Below are 20,022 nucleotides of genomic sequence, written 5' to 3'. Positions count from 1 at the left end.
AGTATGTTGTTCGAGATGTTTTGTCTTGACTACGACTTGGACCCTACGAGTTGTAGGGACACGTAACGAGTTATAGGGTGTGAATTATAAGGAAACCAGTGGACTAACCTAGAGTTCTTGTTATGACTGCGACTAGCATGTTACAAGTTTTAACGACTGGATATGAGTCGTATTGTATGACTCATAACCAAACCAGTATGGGTTGACCTTGGACAATATCCAGATTATTACTGGACTAATTGAGTCGTAGGGTGACACTACTAGTCGTGAGGTTACCCGTAGTGACTGGGCATCGATTTTCAGTCTTCTAATTAAGGGCATCCTAGTAATTTCCATCCTACCTAACTTATCCCCCATGACTTAAAACCCTCTTTGGGACTTTATTATCATACTATTAATAATCAGAACACTCTTTTAAACTCTCTAAATTCTCTCAATCAAGATACTTAGAGTTTCCAAGAAGTTGATCAATTAGAGATCCCAAGGGCAAATTCTTTCCAAAACTCTTGAGATTTTAGGCATGTTACTCTTCCCAACTAATATTTTGTAAAAGAATGTGTTCTAAATAGTAATTCATGTGGTTTGGATGTTGGTTTCGAAACATGGGTTGTGGGTTTTGAATGTTTGTTTCTAAATAATGTTGTCTTTGGTTCACATATAATTGTCTAGGCTTTATTTATGGTTTTGAAGTTGTGGGTTGTCTGGGCATGGTGAATAAACTAGGAGATTGTGATTTCCCCAAATTTTGTTAATATTCACAATTGAATTGATAATAACCCCAACTCAAATTTTGTGGAAGTTGTTTTGAGCATGATTATAATTTCATTGAACTATTTTTGGGAATAATTAAATAATATGAAGGGGTATTTGAAACACAATGGTCTGATTTAATGAATAGAGGGAGTTGTTTTGTCCAAGTTAATAGAAATTGTGATGGCATGATGTTGTTACCTTGCAAGTGTAGCTGGTATGATGATACCAACAATGTATACCTAAATGTGTATTATGGTTCAATGAATGGGAATGCGTGATAAATGTTTTAATTATGCTTAAAAGAGGGTTTTATCTCTAGGCCGTAAAACTAGAGGTCCCAAGGGACCAATACTAGAAAATGCATTTGTCGGCATGGGGGTTGAAATGTCTTGGGTTCGAGTCCCCTCGCTTATGACCAGGTGGTTCGAGTCCGCCTTATTATTATGATTGGTAAGTTTGAGTCCCCTATATACGCTACATGATCGGGCTCTTAAGTAATCTTAGTATATGATGGTAGGTTCGAGTCCCTCATGCATATATATGAGATTATTATCTGGTTCATGTGGCTACACGCACTGGGGCCCGACCAAGGGGTGAGATCTGGGGATCATATAGCTCATGGGTACTATAATATGACGGTTAAGCTACACAATCCAGGATAAAGTTTTAAAGTACATGTTAAGCCTTGTTCCCCATCCCAGCATGTTATATAAGTATATATATATATGTATGCACACATATGTGTGAACATGTACATTGAGTTGAACTGAATTTTTTATTGTCATTACTCTATCCATATCCCTAAGTTAAGTGCTAGTGCTAAACCCACTAACCGTCTCCAAATGTTGTATCCCCATGCAATGCAAGAATCGGTGATACTTCTATTTTTTCTGTGCAGTATTAGGTGGATCAGCTCCGTTCGTCGGTCGTTTGTTATGAAGTGGTAAGCTTCAATTTTTTGGAAGACTTGATCATTCCATCGATTTTCTTTCATAAACCAGAATAGAAGATTTCATGTTAACATTATCATTGTCATTGTCATTGTTAGAGTCAGAGGCATATCCCAACACTTTATTAATGTTGATTTGTTAAAAGGCTTTGTGGATTACTGTAAACATGGGTAGTGGTGTTGATTGTTTTAGTTGGTTAACAGTTATCGGTTATAGACATATCTTAAATTATTTGAGCCTATCTTATGCTATCTAGTTATATGTTTAAAATTCAGTCACTGTCGAAGGTATTGTGTCCTGTTTGGTTAGGACCAGGGGGTAGTCTCCGGTCCTTGTTGGACTTGATACCCGATCATAAAATATGATATGGGGGACTCAAGCCCTCCAAACATAATAATGTCAATAAGGTGGACTAGAACCACCTAGTCACAAGCAAGGGGACTCTAACCATCAATCCATAACGACCCCTACACCGGCTAACGCGGTTTCCAGTGTTGGTCACTCAAACCTCCACTTCATGACTCAGCTACACAACCTTATTTCATGGCCCAATTAAAATATTTAACACATATTCCCATTTTCATTAAACTAATTACACACTAAGGCATCCCATTGGTATCGTCATACCAACCTCTCTTGCAATCTAATATCATCATTCCATGTCATCTACTCAACTAACTGGGACTCAAACCTATAGGTCAAAAGATATCCAAATAATCAATCATATGGGACTCGAACCCATTTAATTAACCGAACCCACAAGGTTCCAATTCGACCATTTATACAAGGCCACCAAGGCCTTTCAGAAAAACATGCATACTTTATTATCCTTTTCATGCCAATGCATTATTACAAGTGGGTAAATCAAACTATGTTACAAAAGCCCTTTTTCAATGAAAAATTCAGAAATATCTTGAAGCCAAACAATTATCCAAAATCATAATCAAGGCAAAATCATCAAATTAAGGTTTACCAATGACCCCTCAGTTTAATCACCATTCCTATGCACCCAAAAGTTTAAAACCATATTTAAAGCATGAAAAATCATATGTAAACAATGGGAAAATATCGTTCAACAACAAGCATTCAAAACCCACAACCCTTGTTTTCAAAACCAAAACAATTCCATGTCAATAACACTTTAATATATATGCCTTTTTAACAAATTAACAATGAGGGGAGAGTCACATGCCTAAAATGTTCACAGTTATGGAGAAGAAACCTTAGATTGACCCTTGGATTCTCAACCTTGAGGAAACCCTAGCTTGCTTGGCTTGAGAGAATTTGAGAAAGAAGAGGATATATTTTGATTATGTTATTGGTGAGAATAAAGTCTCAATAGGATTGATAGGTCATGGATTATGTTTAGGGCAAGAGGGGAAATATCTAAAATACCCTTATTAAAAGCTTGGAAATTAAACTGTCAGTCGTTATGGGTGACCTCACGACTAGTAGGGTCACCCTGCGACTCAGACCCTCCAATTGTAGCCAAACCAGAACCCCCTTAACTCTTCTCTGCGAACCTTATGACTGGAACCCTATGACTCGTAGGGTCTAGGTATAGTCTAAATAGTCCAATAGAGGCATTATACTACACACATTACAAAATACCCTCCTTACGACTCGTTAGGAGTCTATAAGACTCATTAAGTCTAGTCATTTTCAAAGTAGTGACTTAGACAAATCCTTCTGCATTCACTACGACTAGATCCTATGACCCATAAAGACACATTATGACTCGTAGGATGGTCAAGGAACTGAGCTCAAAGCTCAAGAATTTTTCAAGGGCCAAAATTTGTGGTGTTTCAATTCTCCCCCACTTGTATCATTCAACCTCAAATGATGGGATAAGGCAATTACAAGTAAGATTTTAACACAACTAACAACCACGGGTCTAAATCAAGTAATACTAACCACATAACATAATGGTTTGTGTATCTATCAACTAGACATATAAGCCTGCTTTTCTACCCCTGCTTTATGGATCTACCATCAAAAACTAGAAACTTCAATCATTACTGTGATGGATTTCACCATATCTCTTCTTCTTAACTATTTCACATAACAAAGGTTCCTCTTATTCTCCCATCTTCATCTACAATTTTAGCCTAAGTAGTCACCCCAAAATTTTTACAATAAAGAACATCTACTCCCTCATCCACTACATTTTTATAGACACTACCATCATAACATAAGAAGGATTACTGTGGAACTAGAGTACAAGTATCAAGAATGACGGGGTTACTTCTTAATTATAACTCCTATTTGTCATACTACTCAAGGTAAGACCCACGAAATAAGATATGATACAATAGGCATAATGTACTTCATAGAAACCATCTAAGTTATAAATGGAGGGTCATTCCGACATAAATATACCATAGCACGAGTCCTTGGGATTGGGTACTGGGACAAACCCAACTGCATATATCATGGGTAATATAATACAAAGTCGAGATTCATATCCTGGGAATAAGGCAAGGATTTCTGCATGAAACCACTGTTTCTTAGAACTACTCATAACATCAGACATGAATGTATGGATCATGAGCGTCATGACATAGAGCTTGAACACTTAAAAGCTTGAATTTCTGAGAACCATTATTGCCTTCGGTTCAGGGGTTGGAGTATGGACATACACAATATGTAGCATGCGGGCCTTAGGTATAAGGACTATTAGAATGCGTACAACACTAGTAGAGTGCCCTCTTAATCAAAATAGGAGAGAATCTCTAGAATATGAGTAAATTCACCCCGACTCTCCCCTAAAGTCCACCGCTAGGAGAAAATTTAAGATTAGCCCTCGATTTTCATCTTACTACACCTATAAGTACAACACTCTGCTTTAAGGGGTATCATCATTGACATGTATTAGGGACACTTGACTCTTTTATACTTACAACCTTATCTATCCAGATACTACCTGGGAAGATCATCAAGGAACACCTCAAAAAGTTCATAGACCATAGGGACAGACTACAAAGAAAGACCTTCAGATCTAGAATCCTTTGCATGCACTAGATGGTAGAGGCACCCTTTTGGAGATCAACTTTTGGGCTTTAAGATACGAAATGAACCTTCCCTTAGGCACTAGGGAACTACCTTCCCATTCAATCACTGGCTCATTTGGGAATGGAAACTGACTCTAGAGTGTCGAGACATGCCCACGACTATAGCCAAAAACAAGCCTAAACAGTCTGATACATAAGAGACTAAAATATAAAATGTAGACTTCTAATGTATAGAAGCTCACCACTCCAATGCCAACTCACAAACTGACCTTAAATCCAAATCACTGAGAAGGAGAAGTAGAAGTATGTTCAATTCCTGTATCGCATAGGGATACAACATCCAAAAATGGTTAGTTTGGTAAACACTAGCATGTAACTCAGGGATAAGGATAACATAATGTCAGGATCAATAGTTTCAAACTCATTCAAAATTCAATGCACATAATCAAATATATATACAGATATATTTATATATATATATATCACATGTCGGGATAGTGAATAAGGCTTTATATGCACTTTTAAACTTTGTCCTGGGTTGTGTAGCTTAATCATCATATAATAGTACCCAAGGCTATATGGGCCTCAACTTTTATCCTCTGGTCAATTCCCAGTATGTGTAGCTACATGAATGGGAGAAAGATCATATATATATATATATATATATATATATATATATATATATATACATGGAGGAATCAAACCCTCCAATCAGATACTAAGGTGACTTAAGCATCCGATCATAAAATGTGATATGGGGGACTCAAACCATTCAATTATAATAATATCAATAAGTGGACTCAGACCACCTAGTAACAAGCAAGGGGACTCGAATCCTTAAGCCATAATGACCCTAAACTAGCTATCATGGTTTCCAGTGTCGATTACTCAGGCCTATACTTTCATGAATCAGTTATACAAACCCCTTTCAAAGCCCAATTAAAATATTTAACACATATTTCTATTTTTATTATAGAAATTACACATCAAGGCATCCCGTTGATATCAACATACCAATCTCACTTCCAAGCTAATATCATCATGCCATGCTATCTACTCAACTAACTGGGACTCGAACCCATGGTCAAAGATAACCAAATAATAATTCATTCGGGACTCAAACCCATTTAATCAATTGAAAACCCACAAGGTTCCAATTGCACCATTTATACATGGCCACCAAGGCCTTTCAAGGAAAACAAGCATACTTCATTATCATTTTTATGTCAATGCATTATTACAAGTGGGTAAACCAAACTATGTGGCAAAAGCTCTTTTTTATTAACAATTTCACAAATATGCTGAGGGCATACAATTTTTCAAAACTATAATCAAGGCAAAATTATCAAATTAGGGTTTACCTATGACCCCCTCAGTTTAATCACCATTATCATGTACCCACAAGTTTAAAATCATATTTAAAGCATGATTCATATGTAAACCATGGTAAAACATCATTCAACAATAAGCATTCAAAATCCATAACCCTTGTTTTAAAAATCAAAATAATTCCATGTGAATTACACTTAAATATATTTGGATTAATACATATGCCTTTTTAATATATTAACAATGAGGGAAGAGTCACATGCCTGAAATGTTCATAATTATGAAGAAACTTTGGACTGACCTTTGGATGCTCAACCTTGAGAAAACCCTAGCTTGCTTGGCTTGAGAAAATTTGAGAGAGATGAGGATATGTTTTGATTGTGTTATGGGTGAGAATAAAGTCTCAATAGGATTGATAGGTCGTCGATTATGTTTAGGTCAAGTGGGGAAATGTCAAAAATACCATTATTAATAGCTTGGAAATTAAATTTTTAGTCATTACAGGTGACCTCACGACTCATAGGATAACCCTACGACTCGGACCCTCCAGTCATAGATAAATCAGAATCCCCTTATCTCTTCTCTTTGAACTCTACGATTGGCACCCTACGTCTTTTAATGGAATACTATGACTTGTAGGGTCAAGTCATAGTCTCAACAGTCTAATAAAGCCACTACATTGGACACATTATGAAACACCCTTCTTACAACTCATTAAGTCTAGTCGTTATCAAAGCAGTGACTTAGAAAAATCCTTCTGGGCTCATTACAACTAGGTCCTATAACCCGTAAAGACATATTACAACACGTAGGATGAGTCGTAGTCAAGGCAGTAAGCTCAAAACTCAAGAATTTTTCAAGGGCCAAAATTTAGGGCATTTCAGTTATGCTCTGGAGTTAGTGGCAAACATGAGATCCAAAATGAGAAAGTTTGCTTCTGGTTTGTCCCATGATTTGTTACTGGAGTGTAAGGCTCTTATGTTAAATAATGATATAGACATCTCCATTCTGGTGGTTTATATGCAGCAAGTAGAAGATAAGAAAAAAAGGTAGGTAGAGATAGGAGAGAGGTAGAATAAGAAGTATAGATATTCAGAGCAAGATTCATATTAAAAGAATAGTGGGAGAGATGGTATGTAGTGGACTAAGAAGAAGAATTAGGGAAATTCTTATTTGATAAATTGTGGTACCTATCCTAAGCCTTCACGTGATCATTATTTTTTGGCTAGCAGTGGTCCTAAGGCACAGGGTACATAGTCCCAGGCTAGTAGGGCTCAGCCAACTCCACCTTACCCTCCTTATCATTTTTCTAGGCATCTTTACTGTAGATATGGTGAGGATGGGAGAAATTAGTGTTATAATTATGGTCATCTTGGTCATATGCAGTGAGATTTTCCTTCAGCCAGGGTTTTCCTTCCACCTTTCAATAAGACACATTATACCGTCACCCCGATCAAAGTGACACGTTATATTCAATCTAGTTCATCCGTCTTTCAGTGAGATACATTGGTCCGTCACCTCATTCAAAGTGAATATTATATTCAATATTGGTCGTCCACCATTAAATGAGACACATTGGATCATCATCCTTGTTCAAGTGGCACGTTACATTTTTAATAAGACACATTGGGTCGTCACCCCCGTTCAAGTAACATGTTACATTCAATATTGGTCGTTCGCTTTTTAATGAGATGTATTGGACCGTCACTCTATTCAAAGTGGTTGTGCAAATTGATTCAACTATCTCAGCATAGCATGTTCAAATAGGTTTACACCAATTTACATTTGTGTAATGCTACATTTACAACTAATCATTCGTTTGAGATATTGTCGAGAGCATCCGAAAGGATGAAATTCTCAATTCAAAACCACATGTATGGATGACTCCGAAAAAGATGCAGCACAACATGGAATGTTTTCTTAGCAGCGAACTGGGACATAGTTTGAAGAGGAATATCGAACTCTTTAGACGTGAGCTAAAGGACTATTTTCACCACCATCAAACGACGCCCATATTAGAAGTCATGTGGGTTATTTTGAGATATCCTAGTTTCAATTTCACTTTTAGGATACTTCTATACTCATAATGGAAGTAACCTTCTTTTTTTTCAAATCTGAGTGATAACACACTCAGAGTTTTGAAAATTACTTCCAGGTAAATTCTTGCCTATGGATGTAAAGGATCTCACAATCATGGTTAAGACGTTACAAGCCTCTTTTCCATAAGCTCAAATAACTTCTCACTCAACTCGAACCAAAGATCGTCTAATATAAAAGATTTTTTTTCTATCGATCGAGTCGAACTACAAACCTTCTAATTTCCTATATAATTTAGATATGTAGGTTGGGATCTATGTAGAAAACTCGACGGCATTCCAACTTTCCTCCAATCCTCTTATTCCCCAGTTTTTCAGTTTTATCAAGATTCAAAAAACTGAAATAGCTTGTGAATTCTTTGAAAAATCGTACTTAAAATCAAGCGTTATGAACTATAACTGGCATAAATTCTCATGTAACCTAGGATATGTAGGAAACCTGATACCAAGGTTCGGCCATAACTCCATAATAATTCATGAAAAAAACAATCTCTTTTATAAACAAATTTCTAGTCAAACAAAAATTAGTAATGTCAAACTCCCTTGCTCAAGGTTACTTGCATCCACCCTACCCAGAGAGAGGGGGCAGTTGTTGACACCTAATTTTTTTCCTCTATGACTAAAATTAATCCTGGGTTTCTTTAATTTTTAATAAAATTGAATTATTTATTTCATCCGTATAGATGCGCTCTAAAATAATGATTTGGGTTAATTTTGTCGTTAGAGTGACGATTATACGCTTTTATATTTACATATACGAGATTGTATAAATTTTATTACTTAAATGAACATTTTTATAAATTGGATTTTTAATCGAAGGTTATCTTGAAAATTAATTCAGATAGGTACATCTTGGATACAAATAAAATTTGTTCTCAAAAATAATTTATTTGGAGAAATATTTATTTGATTTTATTAAATCAAGAGGCTTGGAATTAAGTGAGGAATTAATTCATATTGAATTTCAATTTCATTTAGTCAATCTATTAAATCTGATCATAATTGAAATCAAATTAGCTATAAATGCAATGCAATTGACCAATTGATTTTCTATTTGGTTAAAAAAATAAATGGGATGGCTAAATCTTGGGGAAATGATTTAAATAACCTCAAATCCTAATTCTACCCAATAATTCTCCCCTTTATTAACCCACATCAGCAACCTAATTATACCAACCAACCAATTTCCGTTTTAACCAAACTACCTGCCCACGCCCAACAACCCACAACCTGACCCAGCCCAAACCCCTTCTCTTTTCCCCTTAACCAGCAACAACAAACAGTGTAACAACAGTTGCTGAATCAACAGTGTAGCCAACACCAACAGTGTATAACACCCATTAATGGGATTCCAATAACATACACGTACAACTTTCAACCCAGCCAAACATCAACAATGTTAACAACAACTGATATTCGACAACCGCTCAGCAAATAACAGGTCCAACCCAAAAATAACCAAATTCCAGCAACAACAGGTCCAATCGAAAAACCCGGTGACCCAACGTACCCAACTTGTGAATAACTCCGACGAGTCCAACGGTCAATGGCGCCATTAGCTAATTTTCCATTTTAAATTTCCAAAACTACCTTCAAAATTTTTATCCCATATCGCCAAAATAGTCAAGAAGTGAGATTTTGGATTTCTATATAAACCCTTCTCTCTCATTGTTGAAGGGGGAGAAAGGGTTGGGGGGAAATTTAAGGGCTCTGGAGGTGCACACCTCTAATCCTACATAACCAAGCTATTTTTAGAATATTTTAAAAAAAAAGAATTTATCAAAATCATTTGAATTTGCAAATTGAAACTTCTGTAGAAGTCATTCCAATGAGAGTTCGGAGTCTCGTTTGCTGCCTCGATAAAGGTAAACATACCTTTTCTATATTTAGCTATTTCTTCTTCTTATTCTTTTTATGAGTAGTGATTTCATTGTTATCATAGTAATTGTAGGATTATTCATTGTAGAGGCTCTAAAGTCCATATGATCTTCTGTGCAATGGAGTTTGTGGTTATTGTTATGATTTGATCAGTTGTTTTGGCTTAATATACCTTGTTTTAGCTTTTCTTCAATTACCCTTTCCCTTAGATTATCTTTACTGGTGTTGAAGGATGGTGAAATAGGAATACTTGAAGGATTTTGTCTCTTTGTAAAGCTAAATTTAAGTTTGATTTTATTTTGTATCCTAATTAATTTTAGATGCCCGTAGCCTCATTGGTATAAATCTATTTGAATTCAAATGTCTTAAATGATATTTTTTTCAGTTTTATAACAAGTGTTGTGTTTGAGTCATAGTGAAAATTCGAAAGTAAATGGAGGCTACTGATGAATTTTTAAGCGGATCTTAATAATAGATGCTCAAATATGTTTTGACCACATTTTTTCAACATTATGTTATCTCATATTGGTAAGTGGTCCATGTTGCAAATTTATTTTTCCAAACCTTAGCATATTCTTTTCAGTTTTCTACTTTGGAAAAATTACAAAATAATGAATGATTTTAGTTGTAGCGTCTTCAAAACTCTATCATACAGGCTATTATGTTTACGGGTCCTGAACTAAGTTAGTTTTGTATTCTATGTGTTTCAATTCGAAATTTGTGAATCGATTTCCTACTCTCTTTTTTAAGTTGGTAATAGGCGGAAGTGTGTCTTAACTGTACAATTGTTTGTTTACTTTCTGATAAGTTAGAGCAGATTGCTATTTATTTATTTTTTTATAATTATACTTTAATAGTTAGTTTCTTTATTTAAGCTATGGTTTTCAAGATTTGTGGGTTGGTCAATTTTGTTTTCAACTTGTTTGAGATGTTACCACATAACTTGTTCTTCTCTTCCTTGATTTTACTAGTAAAAGGAGATTGAATCCTATGTCATCTAGTTATGTATTTCTCTTCTATGATACATGTGCTCAATTTTAGTTTAAAGGTTTGATTGCATGATTATGTCTGTGGTGAACATGCCATCAAGATATTTTAGTAACAATAATCAATCCTTTGAAGTATGTTGTAATATTGATTGAATGCAGATTTCTTTCACTTATTTCTGTTTCATGTGATAATTAATGAGTCTAACTGGACTTTGACTCCTTTGCATTCCTTTCCCTTCAAGTCAATCCTCCTCAAAAGTCCAAAAATAGACTAAAGTAACAAAGAAAATAAGGTTGTACACAAAGATATACAATTGATATATAATGGAAAATGAGGAGGTGAAGTTTGCATACAAGTGGAGGACTAAAATACGTGTATATATGACCAATATATGGTCATGTTTACACCAGATATACAAAAACGTAGGAAGAAAAGGGGGCTAATATACACATAGTATACACATCTGAAGGAAGGCTGAAAAGACCATAAAACTAGGCCCAAAGTTGGCCAAATTTGAAATGGGTCAAACAGGGGCACAAAATCTCAAACTTCAATTTCTTTCTTGTACTTATTCATGTAATTTGTACTAATTTTATTTTACTTAACCTAGATAAATCTCTATAGTATTGTCATTTTATTTTATCTTAGTTTTCTTTCACTTAATTCATAATTTTCTCACATAATTTTATATTGTCTAGAACGGATTAATTAGTTTCTTCATTTTTATCCTTAAAATAAGTCTTTTAAAGATTAATTTTTTGTTTTCAAAATGACATTTGTTTTGTTCGTGCAACTAATAGGTCATTTAAATTGAACCCTTACCTAGTTTCTCTAGTTTTAAAGGTTTATTTCTGTTTTTGAACCTTTGAAACTCATTTTTCTTGATTTTTTTCTATAAAAATGAACTGGCGAGTTTGTGAATTTTCTTAAAATTATTTTAAAATTTTCTTAAATCTTTTGAAATAGTCTTAAGAAGGTCAAAACCATTTTCTCGCCCAAAGAAACCCGAAAAGGGATAAAACACTCGTCCTATTTTCATTCCTCCTTGTAGAATGGCTCTAGCTGAATTAAAAGAGATAAAAGAGAAATTGAAAAATCTTTTTGATAATCTTTTTGATCAACTTCTGGGTGCTAGGTGTTTCTCTATGATTAATCTTCATTCGGGCGATCATAAGTTGAAAATTTGGAAGGTTGATATTCCCAAGACTACTTTTAGAACCTGGTATGGTAATTATAAGTTTCTAGTTATGATATTGGGTTGACTAATGCTCTAGTTGCTTTTGTGGATCTATGAATCAGGCATTCAGGAAGATTTTAGTTTTATTTGCTATAGTCTTCATTAATGATATCTTGGTGTATTCTAAGAGTGAGGAGGATCGTGACAATAACCTCCGAATTGTGTTTTAGACTCTTAAGGACCAGAAGTAGTATGTAAATTTTTCTAAGTGTGAATTTTAGTTGAGTATTGTGACCTTTCTTGAGCATGTTGTTTCTAGTGAAGGGATCAATATGGGTCCACAGAAAGTCGAGCAGTTAAAACGTGGTCTAGACCCACAACTACAATTTATATTAGGATCTTCTTCGGCTTGGTTGGGTATTATAGGAGGTTTGTAGAGAGTTTTTCCTCTATTATTGCTCCATTGACAAAGTTGACTCAGAAAAAGGTTAAGTTTTTATGATCCATGAGCGTAGTTTTGAGAATTTAAAGGATAAGTTGGCTTCGTCTCAAGTTTTAACCCTACCCGAGGGTATCAATGGGTTGGTTGTGTATTATGATAAATCCTGTATTGGACTAGTTTGTGTTTTGATGTAGCATAGTAAGTTCGTTTCCTATGCTACTAGAAAGCTTAAGGTTTATGGGAGGAATTACCCGACTTATGATCTAGAGTTGATAATTGTGGTCTTTGCCTTAAAGATCTGGTACCATTATATGTACGGGGTGTATGTAGACATTTAATCAGATAATAAAAGCTTACAGTATGTGTCTACACAGAAGGAATTGAACCTCGGGCAGAGCCGGTGGCTCAAATTTCTTAAGGATTGCGACATGAGTTTACACTACCATCTAGGTAAAGCTAATATTGTTGTTGATGCTCTTAGCAGGTTGTCTATGGGGACCTTATCTCACACTAAGGAGAAAAAAAGAGGGTTGGTGAAGATATTTAGAAGGTTGTCTAATTTGGAAGTTTGTCTTTTGGACTCTGATGATGGAGAAATGATTGTTCAAGAAGTGGTTAAATAATCTCTTGGTATGATCGTGAAAGAGAAGTAAGATTTGGATCCCATACTTATGCAGATTAAGGATGATGTGGCTCAGCAAAATATTATGGCTTTTGAGATTAGGGGAGATGGTATTTTGAGGTTTCAAGGAATGTTGTGTATTCCTGATGTTGATGGGCTATGGGAAAGGATTTTGAATGAGGCTCATGAGTCTAGATATATAGCTCATTAGGATTTAACTAAGATATATCATGACTTAAAGGAAATCTACTAGTCAAATAATATGAAGAGAGATATAGCAAGTTTTGTTGACAAATGTATGGTTTATCAGCAAGTTGAGGTTGATCATTTAAGGCCAGGTGGTATATCTCAGGATATTGAGTTACCCATGTAGAAGTGGGATATGATTAATATGGACTTCATTATGGGTCTTCCGCTATCTCATAATCAGTGTGATTCTATTTGGGTCATTGTGGATAGGATGACTAAGTAGCCATTTGGCTAAGAAATTTTTTTACTTTTTCCAAAAAATTATTTCCCTTTAGTGAAAAATTAAAAATAAGTAAAACTTGTTTTCACTTTTTTCACTCCTACTTTTCTCTTACAAATTTCAAAAACAAATCCACTTTATATTCACGGACAAACACAACTCCAACTCCAACCCCACTTCAACTTCAACTCCAACTTTAACTCTGGAAAATTATGATTTTTATAGACAAATGAGATGTAAGTCTGCTCACTTCCTGCCTGTGAGGACTAACTACACAAGAGAGGATTTATGGTAAGTTTTTCATTTAGGAGATCATGACGTTATATTGGTACACCAATGTCCATCATTTCAGACCGAAGTATGCAGTTTTTATCTCACTTTTAGCATTCGTTTTAGTAAGGTTTGTGTACTCAGGTGAAACTTAGCATCTCTTTCCACCCTCAAACGGATGGGAAAGTAGAGCATACTATTCATACTTTGGAGGATATGTGTAACATCCTAGGATTTGGACCCTTGCAAAATTTCTCAAATTTTGGACCTTTTAACATAGTATGACTCAAAGGTACTAACCATACCCTTGAATACGACATGTGAGGTGTATTAATGGTTCAATTTTACCCTAGGAAATATGGTTGGCTTGGCTACTACCCAATATATGACTCACTAGGGTACGAGTCGTATAGAAGTATACGAGTGGTGTAGGGCAAGTTGTATAGTGCATGATTGTCTTAGTCTTATGGAGTCTGACTTAGGTACGACTGGTGGATATGATTGGGGATGTCACTTATACCCTTAGGCACTATTTAGAGAGGTGTAGTCATATAGGAACCAGTAGGTAAGGTCATGGTAAAGTTTGGGTATGAGTTGGGGTACCACTCATACCCGAGGGTACGGGTGGTAAGGAGGATTCGTATCCCTAGACGTTACTTGTTTTAAATTTTAAGCCAAGGTTAGTTTGGACATTTTCTACTCCTAAACCCTTATGTCCTCACGTAATATAACCTTTGGTAGCCTTCCATAACACTTGTTAAAGGATTAAAACACCTCAAATACTCTCTCAAACACTCTCTTGAAGATTGGAGGCTAGGGTTTCTTCATGTGTTCCTTAAAGAGCTTAAATGATGAGATTTCATCTGTGAATATTCATGTATAAGGCATACTCTCTTTCCTCATTGTAAATTTTAATTAGAGGTATGGTTTATATGAATGTTTTTATGGTTTTACTATTACATGATTTTGTCTTTCAAATATGATTTGGGGTTTTTGATATTAAATGGTTGATTATGGTTTCCCATGGTTTTAATTATGCTTTTAAATACATTAATGGTGGTTTTGGATAGTTGAATTGAATGGGAATGCTTTATTGGTAATTGAAATTAGTTTTGATCGTATCAGGCCCCCAATATGTTTGACAAAATGCTTACAAAGATATATTCAATGCATCAATTTTTTTTAATAGAACTCTTGCATGTTTAAACTCGGTAAAGGAATTATGCATGGTTTAAATGATTTGGAAAGGATAAAGGATAATCGGTTATGCTTGTGGGTAACATGGAAGTCTCCTAAGTGATTTAATATGGTAAATAGAAGGGCACTTGAAAGTCCTCTTAAACCTATAAATAGTTGGCTATGGATGATACTTGCAAGTAAGGGTTGGTATGACGATACTCATATCAATGGCCTTGGTTAATAAATGGAAAATGGTTTGGTTATTTAGAAATTAGTTTTAATTGGGTAATAATGGCGGGATGTGTAGTAAAGTCATGAAAGCTAGAGGTCCCTGGGGGAACCAAAACTGGAAACTCATATTTGCCGATATGAGTTTGGTCTTGGTGACCTTGTGCATGATGTCACACTATATTTGGGGGATGTACTAGTCATCCCATGGGATACTTCCCTGTCATGCGGCTAAATGCACTAGGGCCCTTTTAGCAAGGAGAGATGAACCTATATAGCCCGTGGGTGATTTAGGACGGCAAAGCTACATAGCCCAGGTAAAGGTTTTAAAGGCATGCTAAGCTTGGTCCCTATTTCCGGCATGGTTGTATATATATATATATATATATATATGTATAGTTATATGCATTGTGGATGATTTTACTTGATTTTAAAAATGGCATTATGTTATCCTTATCCTAAGTGTATGCGAGTGTTCACCCACTAACCCTTCTACTGGCGGCTGTATACCCACGCTATGCATGAACCGGCCATTCTATTCCTCTTTCTTAGTGATCAGATTCGGGGATAGTCGATGTTAGATTTAGGTGGAGATCTTCCATAGTTTGGAAGGCATCTATTTTATATCATGGGTTACTTTACATATCTCTTGTCTTTCATAGACTTTGGGTTTGGCTATGGTCGAGGACATGTCCCGACTAGGTACTCTGTCGTTGGTCTAGAGGCTTTGTATGGAAAACTATGGACTTGGGTATGTTAAGGATTATTTGTCATATGTATACATATATTGGATCATTATCGTTGTTTTAACTTATGGTTTCCGTATTTGTTTGGTTTGATATTGGGTAGTTTGACTTGGTTGTGTTGGTCTCGATTTTAGACCTATCCAAATATCTCCACATGGTTGGATATTCTATCTTATTATATGTTCGGACTTCAGCCGACTCAAGGTACGTATTTAGTGGTTGGGTTGGGTAACGGGGGTAGTTCTCGATCCTGGTTGGGCTTGGGATTACCCATTACGATAAGGCCTTGGTTCAAGTTGTGTCAAGTTGGTATCAAAGCTCTAGGTTTCGGTGTCATGGGGTGTCCATAAAGCCATGTCGAGTTGAGTCTTGCTTATTAGTGTGTCGTGCACTACACTTATAATCAGGTGGCTACGAGGCATTTAGGATGTTTCACTTTCTTGGTTATTCTATTTTTGGGCTATGGAGTCTAAGGTTTTGAACTCTTCTCTGAATCTTCTTTGGTTCACTCTTCAGATCAGGCCTACTTAATGATCCAAAAGTTTGTGGAAACTTATCTATTCTACTAAAAAACAACATGGATGGATCTAGCCTAACTCATGAGGCACAGACCCGGTCAGGGGTCGCAGATTTTGATTTTACCAGTGGATCCCAATCCTCATCATCCCATTTTCTTTAAAGATTTTGTGCTTGGTTGCACCGTGGCTATTGTGAGGGGGGAAGGAATCAGTATTTTTGTTGTGGTCAGTTGGGTCTAGTGTGACGGGGATGTCCCATAAGGGTTGCTGCTTGGGTAAATAGAGTATTGGCTACTACCTCTGGATCAGGTAGTGTCCAGGATTGTCTCAATGTTCTTTTTATTCCTCGGGAGTTTGAGGCATCTTCCAATGCCTACGCTGGTATGTTGAGAACTCCTTTCTTTGTGGTGTGTATGGTTTACTTGGTTCGGGGTCCTTTATTTTTTTTGACCCCATTTAAGATTGTGTATTCTGGATGTGGTCCCAAGGTTATTTCACAACATGAAATTAGGATTTTTTTCGACAGCTGATGTAGTCGGAATGTTGTCAGAAAATAAGGTATTTCCGATAACTTTTCGACTGTTTCATGTTACTCAAAATATAGCTTGTCAGAAAAATATTTCTGACCACTGTAGTCACAAATTGTAAATTATAAAATAACCAAAAAATGATTCTTACTATGGTAGCCGGAAGATTAATAAACTAATTAGACAAAACTATTTAATAATTATTAATCTTCCGACTACTATAGTTGAAAATGTAATAAATAATTATTTAATAATTATAATTAAAAAATAGTCTGACTACAGTATTTGGAAGATTAATAAACTAATTAAAAGTAATTATTTAATAATTATAAATCTTCCAACTACTGTAGTGGAAAATATAATAAATAATCATTTAACAATTATATGTAATGCCTCAATTTTTTGGAACCGGTATGCCACACGGTGCTCATGATCCCGAAGGACAACAGGCTCACCCTCTGCTGGTACCTGTAACTGAGCACTAGATAATATACTAAAATAAATGCAGAAAACTAGCGAAAACTTGCCATAAGGTTCAAAACTTCTAAAATACTCACAACTGAAAATTGAATACTGATACATCTATCCGAAAAGCCTCTAACCTATCTGAACTATGGAGTTGATGGGATATGTCCCCAACTAACTCCATCTACTGAAAATAAACTGAATCTAATACAATAATAAAATATGGATCATCCTCGAATGAAGAGGACTCACTGCTACGTCTACTGCTGCTAACTGAGTCTGGACGGCTATGGGTGCTCTGGATCCCGTACATCTGAACCTATGGTATAAGGAACCATAGCGGAGGAAAGTATGCGTCAGTACTTTGAATGTACTGGTATGCTAGATGAGGTAAGGCTGAATGTAAGGGCTTAAGCATGAACATTACTTAACTGAATAACATAAGAATGTTGAATGGAGATATATGCATGAACGCACAAACCAAAACTGGAATCGCAGTAACACTGAATACGAACTCTGAATACTAGTTTCTAAATACTAACTTACTGATGACTGGGTCTACTAATACTGATATATGAGTTTACTAACTTTGGAATACTGAATAACTGAATCTACTCATATCAATAATTGAGTTATGAGCTTTCTACTATCGACTGACTAAATCTGAGATCAAACCTCTCTAATGAATGATCTATGAATCTACTAATAATGGTAAGGAATGATTGTATCTGAGATCAGACCTATCTAGCGGAAGATCTCTGAATCTTTTAATAATAGAAATGATGGGCTGAGTTTAAGATCAGGCCTATCTAACGGGTGATCTATGGATCTATTAGTACTAATACTGATTAACTTTATGTGAGACCAGGCCTATCTAGCGGGTGGTCCATGAATCTATGAAACTATCTAAGTTCCTTACTGAGATAGGTGACTATATCTGACAATCCTAATTTCTGAGTTCTACTCTGAAGACTGATACTAAAAGTACAACTGTAGGAGTTCTCACTTAACTGACATACCCCAAATCTGAATTAGTGGGGTCCAACCTATAACCCCAGCTAGAAGGGTATCAATACTGTGCCACGGGTAAAGACCTCTACTATGGTCAAGCCTCTATAATGGGTGACCCTGAAAAAGAAGTCAAGCCTAAGGAAGTATGATAGTCAAGCCTTAATCTAACGGGTAACTCCTGGTCCTGCATTGGCTACACAGTTCTGGAGTTCAGGTACTATTACTAACAACTTTACCTCTCTAAAGGGGAAGCCGTCATCCCTGCACTCGCTCGGTACTAGTTCATACTCCCAATTGAAGGACTCTGAACTGGTTCTTAACTGAACTTAGACTGGGCTGAATGATTAGTTAATATTTCTTGACTGATCTAACTGAATTCACTTGGTTTCATTATCTGATGGAATGCCACTTGGATTCTACTATCTAGCTAAATGCTACTGAATTCTTGTTAGCCTACTGAGTATAACTGAAGTTTGAGCTGAATACTGAATACTACTGGGTACTATTGAATACTGATTACTTCTGAATACTATTGAGTCGAAACTGAATACTAAGTCGGTTTAGAATGATACTGAGACTAGATTGCACTTATACTGAGATCACTGAATTTCCTTAAGTTCTGTAACCGTCTAAATTCTACTGAAAATAGCACGACTGAAATTATTTTGAGACTGACTCGGATCTGGAAAAGCAACTAAATTTTGGGTATTAAATACCCCCAGGACTCAATAACATAAATATCATAAAATAGGACAACTCGTACATGACATGACAATAGGCTATCATCCATAACATAATTAATGCGACATCTTTCCAATCACTTGAATATCATGAATATGTAATGGTATAGGAAATGCATACCAATATCTCAACTTTACTCAATAAGGAATACACGTGAATGGGAATGCATACAACATATCATAAATCATTCAATAAGGCTTTTCAACAAACTTTTGGCTTACATGAACTTATACATAATTGGGGATTTCTTGCTAACCATGCTATATTGACTCTATTTCTTTCACATAAGCATTTTGTCAAACATGTGGGGAGCATGCTTTAGTTATACAATAAATACTACACCCAAGTATCATGATTACACCAACCAACTTGCAAAATTTAGGGATTTAACATGGACATGATGCAATTCAACCCATATCAAGATCAAGACTTGCAACTTGTATTCAAAAGCATGAATTACAACTCAACAATAACATGAATAGGAATTTTGATTCACATAAATCATGAAAATCTCACAAAATTATAATTTTTGAATTTAGAAAAGGATTCTTGAACTTCTTGAGTGAAAGGGACCCAAGAATCAACATCTAACATACCTCAAAAGCTTGAATCTTAAAAGA

The sequence above is a fragment of the Capsicum annuum genome, chromosome 5 (assembly GCF_002878395.1).
Source record: "Capsicum annuum cultivar UCD-10X-F1 chromosome 5, UCD10Xv1.1, whole genome shotgun sequence".
In the NCBI taxonomy this organism is placed as follows: domain Eukaryota; kingdom Viridiplantae; phylum Streptophyta; class Magnoliopsida; order Solanales; family Solanaceae; genus Capsicum; species Capsicum annuum.
The sequence above is the reverse complement of the archived record's forward strand: the minus strand, read 5'-3'. Positions refer to the sequence as shown.